The 13,652-nt window shown below is 37.6% G+C and overlaps 1 long non-coding RNA gene across 1 annotated transcript in view; it reads left to right on the plus strand.

The window, feature by feature from the left end:
* Positions 1 to 1,101: 1,101 nt before the first annotated feature.
* The window catches only part of LOC145720897 (uncharacterized), a 40,816-nt gene continuing 28,265 nt past the window's right edge, over positions 1,102 to 13,652 (plus strand). Inside the window, exon 1 of the long non-coding RNA XR_014144163.1 lies at positions 1,102 to 1,411. This is a non-coding gene — a long non-coding RNA (uncharacterized LOC145720897). The remainder of the gene's footprint in view (positions 1,412 to 13,652) is intronic.

Genomic DNA, 13,652 nt, shown 5'->3' on the forward strand with positions numbered 1-13,652 from the left:
AGACTTTACACTGTGTCCTCACATGGCAAAGGGGCAAGGGACCTTTCTTTGGCCTCTTTTCTGAGGGTGCCAATCCCATTTATGGGCCCTAATCCCATGTCCTCATGACTTAATTACCTCCCAAAGACTCTACCTTCAAGCACCATCACATTGGGAATTAGGTTTCGACATGGATTGGTAGGGTGAGGGGAGAGGTGCACAAACATTTATTTTATAGCAGTCACATTCCGAGGTACTCGGGGTTCGGACTTCAACATAAGAATTTTGGAAGGGCACATAATTCATTACGTAACAAGGAACAACATTTTTTTTTTTCTCCTGTAATAGAAAGAGAAAAAGATGGGGCAGGCACAGTGTGTCTAGTTTATGGCTTCTACAGTCTCAGTGAAACATGTATGGGGAGGAGATTTAAAAAGAGGAAAAAGGGGGCGCCTGGGTGGCTCAGTTGGTTAAGCATCCGGCTCTGGTCATGATCTCATGGGTCATGAGATCGAGCCCAGAGTCGGGCTCTGTGCTCAGCAGGGTTCTGAAGATTCTCTCCCTCTGCCCTTCCCTCTACTTGCTCTCTTTCTCTCTCTCTCAAATAAATAAATGAATCTTAAAAAAAAAAAAAAAAGAAGAAGAAAAGAAAAAAGTTTGAAACAGTTGCCCAGGGGCAGGAGAATATTATCTTACTAAAGAAACATAGTAGGAGTCCTGCTCTGTGATAAGGCCCATTTCAGTTTTGTGGTCATGAATTTAAAGTGAAACCATTCAGCTTGGTTTGTAATTTCCTCTAGCAACATGCAGCTGCTCGGGAAGGCAGAAGAAAGCAGATGGGATTTTACCAAGCAAGTGTCACTCACCACTAGGAATTAAAATAACATGCAATTATGAGAGGGGTTTAAAATAACACAAACATTTAGATATAATCTATCACTCTCTTCACCAAATGTTAACCGCTACCAATTATGCCTCTATATTTTTCTGGTTCACTCTGAGCTTGGATAAATCAACTTGCATTAAATCTTCTCTTAGAACCCAGGACTTCCTAAGGTCCATGTCACACACCCAGGCTTCAGAATAGCTGAACCTAATAAGCATGACCTTGTAGATTAGAGTCAGAGGTTTTCACCAGTGAGCCCTGACTGAGGACAAAAGTTTGCCTGAGGGCCATACAACTAAGCCAAAATTCCTAACTGGTGAAGGGCTCAAAATTCATTGACTTTCATGTTTATGTAAACATGAAAGGGCGCTAGGAAAGTTTTGTAACGTTTTGTATCCATAGCCTGAAATGAACTTCTATTTATTTATCCAGCACATATATTACTGAGTGCTTACTATGTGCAGGTGCTGTTCTGGTGCTGGAGGTAATAAACAAGAAAATCTCTGCATGTGGAGTTTAACAGGGCAGAAGGAAAGGAGCACTCAGGTAAGAAAAATATCAATATAATTTTAGATGGGGATAACGCTGGGAAGAAAAATAAAGCATAGTAAGGAGTTAGAGAGGGGGAGGGTTTAGATAAAGTGATTGCGTGAATTCATAAGGGTGTGCGTTTGGGTAACTGTGTGAAGGAAGCTGGGAGGGCAGAGCACTTTGTAGCTCTGCAGAGCTTAAGCATTGCTCTTTGCAGTCATTGTTTGTTGAATTGCAGATTGAATGTTGATAAATCTGCCTCAAGGAGATTCTACTTCCTAACACACAGTACTTAGTATACAAAGTTTGATTAGCCATTGCTTTATTGTACACACAGCAACAATATAAAAAATGTCCCATTATCAAGTTATCAGTGAATGCGCAACTATTGTTTCCACTGTATCAGTTGATTCCTCTATTATTTAAAAATTTAGTGAGTGTTTAGTGCTCATAAACAAGTTAATAGAAACCTTGAAGCCACACAAACTCTCAACTTTCATGGACAACCGATAGACACCAAAATGGTTCTCCCTACATCATCACAACTGCTAAATGGGCTTTAGTATGCAGCTGATTCTTACTATAACATAGAAAATATTTCCATGTTACATTATTATCACATGAGCTTTTTCTGAATATGAACTCACCTCTGCCAAGGCACTATGACATGATAGTTAAACAACTTTGGCATTAATCAGGGGGAGGCGTTGAGGGACGGAAATAAGATTACATTTTAGGAGGAAGCCTCCCATTCATATAGCGTATATGTAGATATGTGTATCCATGTCCAGGAGTTCTACCTATCTTCCACCTATCTCAGGAAATTTAGAAATACGTAAGAGGGTAGTTTTCATTACGGTAAGTAAGTTCCAAGCATGCTACTATCATTTAGGTGAGGCCCTTAATAGGGTAGTATTTGGCATCTGGTTATTTGCCACATAGTTGAAAATAGGTTGTTGATTCGATTTCTATCATGAACAATGTCCACCAGAAATGGCCAGTTCTGGCAATATCTAAGAATCACAGTGGATTCTCAGTCTCCTTTCGCCCAAGTTAATAACCGGGAAGTAGACCAACTGCTCAGTCATAGGTGACTTTAGGAGATTGCAAGGGAATATCGTGCAAACAGTTGGTCTTTCAATCACTGGTTCAGTACATTTTTCTCTACAGAAGGTACTAGAATTCCATGTTTTGCTTTCCCACTCTTGGTCAACAGCTGAAACGTGTGACAACTATTTAGCAAAGGTGAATGGAGTTAACTTTATCTCCAAAAGTGTTTAAGAACAGAATAATTGAGGACAATGAAGCTGATATTACACTTATGCTATGCCAGGCTTCCTTATTTACCTAATAGATAATAATGGGACTACAACATCGTCTTCGAAGCCTTTGCATTTTGTTTTTATAACAACTTTATTGTGATATAATTCATATATCACAGAATTCATCCTTTCAAAGTGTTTAATTCAGTAGTTTTTAGCATATTCACAAATGCAGTATATTCATAGTATATTCTAATTGTACATATTTTATAACTACAAAAAGATCTCCCGTACCCATTACTTCCTCTCAGCTTCTGGCAACTCTTCTGTCTCTGTGAATTTACCTATTCATTATTATTTTACTTTCTTATCTACAGTTACATATCTTCCTGAATGATGTATCCTTTTATTATTACAAAATGTCCTTTATCTCTAGTAACAATTTTTGTCTAAAGTCTATTTTGTCTGGAATTTGTATAACCACTCCATTTTTCCTTTGATCAGTGTTCTTATACTCTTTCTACACTTTACTTTCAACCAGTTTGTCTCTTTGAACCTATATTGTGTCTCTTGCAAACAGCATATAGTTGAACAATGCTTTTTAAATCCATTTTACCAATCTCTGCATTTTGATTGGAGTGTGGAATCAATTTTCAGTTAACATAGTTACTGAAAGGTAAGATTTATTCTTGCTATTTTTTATATGTTTTCTTTACATGTTACATCCCTTTCCCCTTATTCCTCCATTAGTACCTTCTTTTATGTTAAGTAGGTATTTTGTATTGTACCATTTTATCCACTAATTTCTTTTACCGTATTTTAAAATTATTTTCTTAGTGGTTGCCCTAGAGATTACAATTAGTATCCTCCATTTAAAAATATTAATTTCAATACTATACAAAAACTTTGCTCCAATGTAGCACTCCTTTCTCCCCCTCCTTTGTTTAATCGTTATCATTAAAATTATAACATTATGCATTATAAGCCCATTAAAACATTTTAAAATTATTGCTTTATGCAAATCAGATAGAAGTAGAAAAGACTAACATGCAAAAATACACTTATAATGTCCCTATGTTTACATATATGGTTATCTGTACCGGTGCTCTTTCTCTGCATGGATTTGAGTTACTGTCTGATGTCATTAATTTCAACCTGAAGGACTCCCTTTAGTATTTCTTGTAGAGCAGGGCTGCTAGAGAGAAATTCTCTGTTTTTACCTACCTGGGAGTATCTTAATTTCTCCTACATTTTGAAGAATGGTCTTGCTGTATATAGAATTCTTATTGACTGTTTTCTTTCAGCACTGTGAATATGTCATCCCACTGCTCTCTGGCCTCCATGGGTTCGGATCAGAAGTCAGCCGTAAAACTTATTGAGGCTCCCTTGTACAGAATGAGTCTTTTTCCACTTGCTGTTTTCAGGATTCTCTTTTCATCCTTGTCTTTTGACATTTTGGCTATGGTGTATTGAGGTGAAAATCTGTTTGAGTTTGTCCTATTTGGGGTTGGCTGATATTCATAAATGATTAATGTTTAAATGAATTTGAAAACTTTTCAACCCATTTTTTTCTTCAGGTATTCTTTTTGCTTCTTTCACTTGCCCCTCTCCTTCAGGAACTCCATCATGTATAAGTTGTCATGCTTTAGGGTGTTCACAGGTCTCTGAGGTACTTTTCATTTTTCTTCATTCTTTTTCTTTTTCTTCCCCAGACTGGATAGTGTCTTTTGATTATCTTCAAGTTTTCTGAGTCTTTCTTCTGCCATTCAGATCTGTTGTTAAATCCCTCTAGCGATTTTTTTTTTTTTTCATTTCAGTTATTATACTTTTCAACTCCAGAATTTCTATTCGGTCCTTTCTTTGCAGTTTCTCTCTACTGATACTCTCCATTTGATAGAGCAAAATTGTTATTTCTTTCATTATTTCTTTCAAAATTGTATCCTTTGGTTCTTGGACATATCTATTGTGCCTGATTTCAAGTCTTTTAGTATTAAGTCGAACATCAGAGTTTCCTTAGGGACAGTTTCTATTGTCTGCATTTTTTTCCTATGCAAAGGCCAAATTTTAATTATAAAGCCTCAAATTTAAATGATAGAGCTCATAATAAATTAGAGTATTAGTTCTTACTTCTGACTCTACATTAGAATCACCTAAGAAAATGTAAAAAAATATTGATATATACCTCAAATGAATCAAATTGGTATCTCTGTGGATGGGCCCCAAGTATCTGCATTAATATTTCTAAGTTCCTTAGCTTATACTGATGCTTAGTAAGTGTTGAGAACCCTACTGTTTTAAGTCTGACACTAATTGATTTAACCAACTTTTGTGAGTACTCAAAGGAAGAGGACCATTGTCCAGAAGAAGCAAAAACAGAATGCGTTATGAGGAAACTCTATGATTTGAGGTGGAGTGGAGGTTTCAGAGAGATCCTGAAGTTAGGAAAATCTTTCTCACTGGTGTAAACATATATTACTAACATTTATTTAGCTCTTGCTATATACTTGGTGCTGTGTCAAATGTGTTAAGATGATTTCATCTTAATCCTTCCAACATACTCTTAAGATAATTGCTACTTTTATAAGGCCCAATATGTAGATGAGGAAAGTGGGTCTGAGAGTGGTCAGATAACCAGCTAAGGAACCAGATAGTAAGCAGATGGACTAAGAGGGAAACCTAGGTCCAGCTCAGCCCTGTACCCATGATTTTACTCACGAGTGTGTGTGTGTGTGTGTGTGTGTGTGTGTATATATATATACATATATATAGCGTAAATTGCTCATAAAAATAAAAACCTTATTTTATTTGGAAAAATGATTTGCCAGAATGTATCAAAAAGCCATAGAAAAGCATACATGGGGTCAAATGATCTCATACCGTGACTCATTCAAAGAGTAACAATAAATATATATAAAAATTTATGTAAAAAAATTGAAAATAACCTAAATCTAGAAATGTTCAGGTTTGAAGAAATTTAAATCAGCTATTTTAATCAAATTAAGAAATGTTTTTGTATAGTTTTAACTGAAAAAGTGTATAGAATTATATATATATATCATAATCAAAACTATTTTGGAAGGCATACCAAAATTTTAATAGTAGTTACCTTTAATCTGTAGAAAAGGAAAAACTAATTGCTAATTTAGTTTTATTTTTCTGTATATTTCAATTTTCTACAAATAAGCATCTATAAAAAAATCAAAACTTAAAACATAAGACATAAACATTAATTTCCATAAAGAGTTTGTTTGTGAATAGTTGTGGGTTTGATAGTTGTAGGTTTATTGGGGTGCCCCCTTAGTTAGCTCAGGCTGCCATAACAAAATATTACAGACTGGGTGGCCTAAACAACAGAAATTTATTTTCTCACAGTTTTAGAAGTCCAGATATTCTGGCCAATTTGGTTTTTGGTGAGGATTTTCTATCTAGTTTCCAGATAGCTGCCTTCATGTCCTCACATGGCCTTCTCTTAATGCCTGCATTCAGGGAAAGAGGAAGAGAGAGAGCAAGAGTGAGAGCGAGAGCGAGCGAGCGAGAGAGAGAGCACTTTCTGGTATCTCTTCTTATAAGGACACTAATCCTATCGGATCAAGGCCCCAGACTTACGACCTCATTTAACTTAATTACTTCCTTAGAGGTCCCATCTACAAATACAACCACACTGGGGGTTAGGGCTTCACCATATAAATTGGGGGGTGGAGGGAACACAAACATTTCGTATAACAAGCACCAAATGAACATTGGAAGATAATTTAAGAAAATAAGATACTTAAGTGAAAGAGGATTCAGAATGGACTTTCTTAATCTAGGCTCCATGCAAGAATTTTGGGGGCATGTAATCTTCTTGAAGTTATGTGCAAGATTGTCTTGGCATTTGTCTTGGGGGTAGAAACTAGTGCAGAACTTCTATCAGATGTGACCTCAAAAAAGTTAAGAAACACTTAATTAGAGAACATTCACTAAAAAATAACACAACAGGGCGCCTGGGTGGCTCAGTCAGTTAAGTATCTGCCTTCCGCTCAGGTCATGATCCCAGGGTTCTGGGATCAATTCCCGCATCGGGCTCCCTGCTCAGCGGGGAGTCTGCTTCTCCCTCTGTCCCTCCCCTGCCTGTACTCTCTTTCTCTCTCTCAAAAATAAATAAATAAATAAATAAATAAATCTTAAAAAAATTAAAAAGAACACAACGAAAAAGTAATTATTTTGATGATGAAACAAGTCAAAAAGGATTTTCTTAATACGGAACAGAGACATTATCACAAGGAAATCAAAGACAGACACGGACTTTGAAATGAGTGGACCTGGGCTTAAAGTTTAGTTCTGTCATTTTTACTAGAATTGTGACTTAAATGAAGTTAGTCAACCTCCTGGAGTCTATCGCTCAGTATGCATGTCTGGAATATTGGTTAGAGCTGGTGAATGTCGCCAAGTACTGTGCTAAGCAGTTTACATTAGTCACCTCATGATAGAATGACTCCACGAGGCAGGTAACAGGTTTCTCACTTAGAGGTAAGGAGGTTGAGGCTTACCCAGCAAGGTAGCATGGAACCACACAGTAAGCATTTAGCACACAATCCGGCACACACGAAGAAGTCAGCAATTATTTGCTTCTGCCCTGTTGGACGGTAACATTTGTATTTTTGTTACCAGATAGCTCTTCCAATCCTATTCTTTCTGCTCCGCTCTCTGATGTATTAAAGATTGCCAGAAATACAAATGAACATTTTTACTTCAATCCACAATTCTCGAAGGAGTAGCTATGACAAACATGATCGACCAGATTTTCCCTCTGGGGAAATCTCTGGAATGCACATCGGGCTGAGGATTCACAGAAAGATGCATGTCCTTTGAGGGTTTGACTCTAAGACAAAAAGTCTATGAATAGAATATAGCAATTTATTGTTCAGAATGATACACTTATGATTGTTAAGATGAGTACCAAATTGTACCCATTTCAGAAAGCTTTCTATATCATTCTTTGTCCATTCCAGAAGTGTTCGTTGAATAGTTACTTGGTGTTAGACTATCCTTGGGGGCTGGACATAGCTGGGAACAGATAGACACAAATCTCCTTGGGGCACATGACCATAAAATGCCTTATGTACTCTCCATGTCTGTTATGTTTGATAGCTTTAACGGATTTATACAGTGGATTTATATACCAACAAGAATTCGTACAAAATTTTTGGTGGAAATTTGGACCTCAAGAAATAATATTTGATTACTTGAAGCAGTAGACCTACTGCCACCTTGTGGCAAGGCTGCAAATTTCAAGGCTAAAGAAAATCAGGTTGTTTGAGAGTTAGTTTTATAAACTGTGACAGAGGTCATATTACCAAATCACATTGAGTCAAAAAAACTGTCTATTTGGGGGGGGATATTTTATATACATTTATAAAATTAAGTCAAGAGTAACTTGTACTCACTATAAAATTATTACACAATATTTCTGGAGTAGATTTCAAAGTACTGCCCAATAGTCCTAAAAAGGAGTTGACACACTTAACTCTTATAATGCAGATTTTTATAACGTGAAATTGTTGATAAATCTCTTCCTTGACTAAATTGCCAATTAGTTTTGTTGAAAAGTATACTGCCTCATCTCATCCTTTTTGTTTATTCTTTTCTTTTCCCTTATGGTGGCAATCAAGAGAGCTGGAGAATGCATCACTTGCGGTGCTTAATATACCAGAGTTTGTAGCATGATCTGTGTTTTTTGACCTGGCTGTACAGTGAGGTTAAGTCATGTGTTTTGTTAGCAGCAAATGAAGCCAATGCCATAGTATGGAACTTAGTTAGTTTCTATATGGGTCACTTAGCTTTGCATTATTTCATGGCCACAATATGTGATTTTAATCAGCTCTGGTGAGCCATTGTAAAAATATGCATCAAAGATTGTCAAGATTATCATGGTAGAAATCCAGGAACACCACAGAAAAAAACTGTTTCAGGCAACTATCCTCTTTTGTAAGTGATTAGCATTGTCATTCTAAATCTAGGGTAATAAACACTATGCAACAGTGTATTGATGGGCTTTTATTATTTATGACAGTACAAGATATACACATACCTTTGCATATCGAATTACCAATGTTTAGTAAGTGACAGATACAATGCCACTGACAGGAACTTTTAGGAAAAAGTTATCCATTCTTTTTGCATCTGACATTTTACAAGGACTTTAAAACACCAATTATTTTCCAGTCATTATCATTACAGGAAAGCCCTGCATGCACGTACACTCACCCACACAAACACATAGACATACTTTTGACAAAACTGAAACAGAGCATCATAAGCACATCCTATCTTTCTGTTAAGCTTGTCTGACTTTGTAGACGGTCACCAGGCAATCAAAGGTTCTGTTGAGGAGACCTAGGTAAAAAGTTAATAACATTCACCTATGCGTAATAAAATTATGCAGTTAGAAAATTAATTTTACAAAAGGGCTGTTGGCTAATGATTGCTTAGCAGAAAACACTTTAATGTTTAGTTTTTTTCCAGTGTAAAAACGAAAAAGCAAGAAAATACTTTTAGTGGTCCCTCTCCCTCAAAGTTTCAGCACACAGTCTTGCTAATTTGAATTAGATTAAACATTTAACACAGCTTTAAAGAAATTCTGAATTCTGGGGAGAAAATGGTGAAAATTTTTTTTTTTTGTTATCCTAATGCAGGCTTTTGATCTTCAAAATGACTGTATTTATGGAAAATTATTTAAACTGATAATGGAGCAAACTTTTAACACACTGAAGAGTTGTGAACTTTTACTGACTAGAATTCTAATAAATTTAAAGGAAGCAAGAAAACTTTTCAGAGCTCCCCAGTCAGAATATTCAATGGTTCTCTTAGCAGGAGATACAGATGACAAACACATCTTACAGAGTCTCAATCAAATAATGTTTCTTGATTAACTACATTCATTTAGGTATTGAACTGTGAAGTTGTAATAAAATTATCCTTAATCTTATGGAAATAACACGTGTTCATATTCATATTTTAAAATCAAATTATCCTCCATCAGCTCACTATCTCTCCCTCTCCCTCCAAGCCCCACTCCTCGGTGCAATCATTTTTAGCCTATTTAGCAACGTCTAATGGTCTTACTTGTACATAACATTTTGCTGCCATTTTAAATTCTTCTTTGCTCCTTATCTCTATTATTACTTAGTTACTTAGTATTATTTCCATTATGGAAAAATGAAGGATTGGCTATGTTACCCCTTCCCCCCAACTTTCTTTCTCTCCATCTTCCTTTCTATTATGTCGTTATACTTGAATTTGGGTTATGTAAATCTTTAGTGTTACCAACAAATTGGGAGGAGAGCATTTGTTTGTGGCAGCGGTCCTTCCCAATCCTCCAGTGTGCTATCTGGCTCTACCTAACCCGAGACCTCTTATCTAATATCCTTTGTACCCTGTACTCCAGGCACAAAGCACATTTTCTTTCTAGGGCACCCTGGAGCCTTGCACGTGTTCTCTCCTGTCCTGGAAATGGCTTTACTCCCATCCCTATCTTGCAAGCTCCCCCTTCCTCTTAAACCTCTTAAGAAGCCTTCTCCAACCATCCCGAGCTGAGGCTGCCACTCCCCTCCCTGTCTTCCTGACAGCATCTCAGTACCTTTGACATAGTCATTATTGGATTAAATAAAAGTCAAGGCAAAAACTGCTAATTTAAGACTGTTTTCAAGCCTTTCATGTTCTTCCAAACCAGAGTTGGAAGGGATAGTACCAAAAGATGAAGAGGCTAGGAGTCGAAAGAGACCGAGAGGGCCATGTAAGAAATATTAGGAGGGTCTCCTGCTCACCTAGAGTGTTTGAGAAACCCATGTGAAGTCCACGAAGCACACTGCTGGGACCCTACCCAAAATGCTGTCCCCAGCTGTCACCATGCAGCAAACTGGCCTGACCCCTGACTCCAGCACACATCCAGTGTCCCCACAGCCCTGGCCTCCAAGGGCCCCAGGGGAGATGCAACGCTATGCCACACCCATTATTGGCTTCTCTCCCTGTCTCACTTCCACACTTTACAGGTGGTGTTTCCTGGAATCAACTCCCAAATCATGTACATTCCCTTGTTTTAGACTTGGGTTCTGGGAAAATCTAAGTTAAGAGAGCACTTATTTTGAAATTTCTTTGCACTGCATGTACTGTGTTCTGGCTGTCACCACTCCCTCCAGGACTGACCCGTGGGGTCCTTGATGTGATGGTCTTTCCCACCAGACTGGCAAGCAGAGGCTTTGTCTTTGATTGATCTAACTCTCAACATATTTTTGTGAAGTGAATAAATGTGTGAATGAATGAAAGATATCCCATAGGAGCCACATAGTAATAAAGGAGATTTCTAAAAATGCTACAAGTTAGATTCCCTATTGCTTATCTACTTCAGCAAACATGCAGGCTCTTCTGAACTGGTCCATATTAGGTAGTGAATGAAGCTCACTAAATATTTTAGTCACATTCACACTCCCCAAATGAGTCATTTTTTCCAAACCTACATAGCATTTTATTGGCTCGAAAGATGTTTTCACTCTTTAAAAAAAAATAATGTTTCAGCAAAGGAACTTTTTATTTAGAGTTTAATGATCCCAAAGACTCATTAATTTTCTTTCTTGAAACACGGAAATAAAACATTTCCCTCTAGTTCTAAACCATTTTTATGAAACTGATTTTCTCCACTGTTGAATTTAGAGAAAACCTTCTTAATTCAGAATCAGACATAACATACCATATGTTAAGTCTTAAATATATGTAAGTATATGTTTAAAGTAGCTTATTTTTTGCACCATGGAGCAATACAATATTGGAGTTGATATTTTAAAGCATCAAAATATAAAAACTGAAAGGAATAAGTGTTAATTAGTTTTAGTTTGCCAGGAATCAGGTTTAAGACATTAAAAAAAATATTCAGCCAAAGATGGTCGACACTCTTCATATCACATGCATAGTTTGAAAGCATTACAATTTGACAGTGTCCAGCAAACCTTATTTGTCCTTTCCCTGTCACTGTGTGCTAAGGAGGAGTTGGGGATATTACACTTTATCTTACTTTTTAAGTAATGTGCACGTGGTGCCAGGATTTTGCCATGGACTGAATGTGTGAGTCCCCCCCAGTTCATATGTGGAAGCCATAACCGCCAGGGTGATGGTGGGGCCTTTGGAAGCAATCAGCTCAGGGGGTGGTGCCCTCATGAACGGGATTAGTGCCTTAAAATAGGATACACCAGAGAAATGATCTCTCTCCCTCCACCGTGTGAGCACACAGCAAGAAAGCAGCCAAGAAGAGGGTTTTCACCAGGAACCAAACTGAACGGCACCTTGACCTTGGACTTCCCAACCTTCAAAACTGTGAGATATAAATGTCCCTTATTTAAGCCATCCCGTGGGTGGTGTTTTGTTATAGCAGCCAGGGCTGAATGAGACGGATTTCTGAGAGCATACCATTCGAGGAGGCTCAGGGGAGGCTCAGGGGACTGCTCTGCGCCTGGCTGTCCAGCACTAGGTACGTGTTACTGGTCTTGTCGCTCTTCTGAGCCCAAAAGTCTCCAGGCTTCGCAGAGAAGTTGTGTGATCTGGCATGCATGCCACTCTCTGCAGTATGGTGCAGGCCAAGTAAAACACTGGTGAAAATGCTTTTAATCGGTAAAGCCTCATGCAGCGGTAGAGTGTTCTACTTACTCCTAGACTTGCTTTTGCTCTTTCTAAGATTAAATGAACAAAGAAATATATATATTTTAGGTAGTAAGGGGAAGAAAGAAAAGGAAGAAAATAAATACACGTTTTATCATATTGATTGGATTAGGAGTTGGCAGACACACATTTTTTTCCCACTCCTTGCTAATCCACATCTCGGTCCTAGTTTTCTCTTTCCTAAAATACAAGTTGGAAATGATTTTAAAGTTCTTTCAGGCACTATGAGGCAAGGAGTCCATAGAATTTATGGATAAATTTTAATGGGAATGTATTAAATATATGCTGCCATCCCTCTGGAAAAAATATGTCCTACAAAGTAATGTTCATTTGGAATGAGAAATCCATTTTGGAGTGTGTACCTTTGGCCTACCCAAACAGCAGACTCTTAACACAAATGATTGTGTCCCCCCCTGCCCCACCCAGCCCCCACTAAGAGCCTGGAACACACACCAGCATAGTTTCTAATAGCTCAAGGCAGCATCTCTGGGATGACTGCTCCAGCCCCCTTATCCTGCCTGGGAAAGGTCAAGGCTGTCAAAAGAATTTACTGTGTGTTCCAACCAACACCTGAAGATAGGGCCCCTCCCTCCCAGTCTTTGTGAGAGAGTAGGAGCCTTTGATAAGGTTAAGCAGGAGTTAGCAAGCTCAGATGGCCTAGTCATGAGGACCAACCCCCTTTCTGCTTTTTGTAATTCCCTTTCCTGACTCCCCTGAGCGCCACTCACCCAGGTCCTATTTACTCATATTGTTTAAATTGTGCTGTCACCTCTCAGCGAATCAAAGTTGAGTGCAGTTCCTGCTGGACTCTTTTCCTTATTGCAATAGTAATTACTGATTAATCTCTCTCCCTAATGTTTTAACTAGTGCCTGGCTTCGTTTATCTTTGACAGGGTCCAGTGCAAAATGAAAGCGCAGGTAACCTTGTTTGCAGAGCATGAAACTGTCATTAAAGATACTGCAACATAAACAATTTTTTCTCTTTCTTCTACCATCTATTTCTGGACTTGCTATATTTTTGATACTTAATATTTTTTTAAGTAAAGAAAGTGTAAAAAAATTTTATTGAGGTATAATTGGCATGTAACATTATATTAGTTTCAAGCATACAATATAATGATCCGATATTTGTACATACTGTAAAATGATTACCCCAATAAGTTAGTTAATATCCATCACCATACATTCTTTTTTTTTTTTATTCTTATGTTAATCCCCATACATTACATCATTAGTTCTAGATGAAGTGTTCCATGATTCATTGTTTGTGCATAACACCCAGTGTTCCATGCAGAACGTGCCCTCCT

The sequence above is a fragment of the Leptonychotes weddellii genome, chromosome 4 (assembly GCF_054177405.1).
Source record: "Leptonychotes weddellii isolate Sample4059 chromosome 4, ASM5417740v2, whole genome shotgun sequence".
Taxonomy (NCBI): Eukaryota; Metazoa; Chordata; class Mammalia; order Carnivora; family Phocidae; genus Leptonychotes; species Leptonychotes weddellii.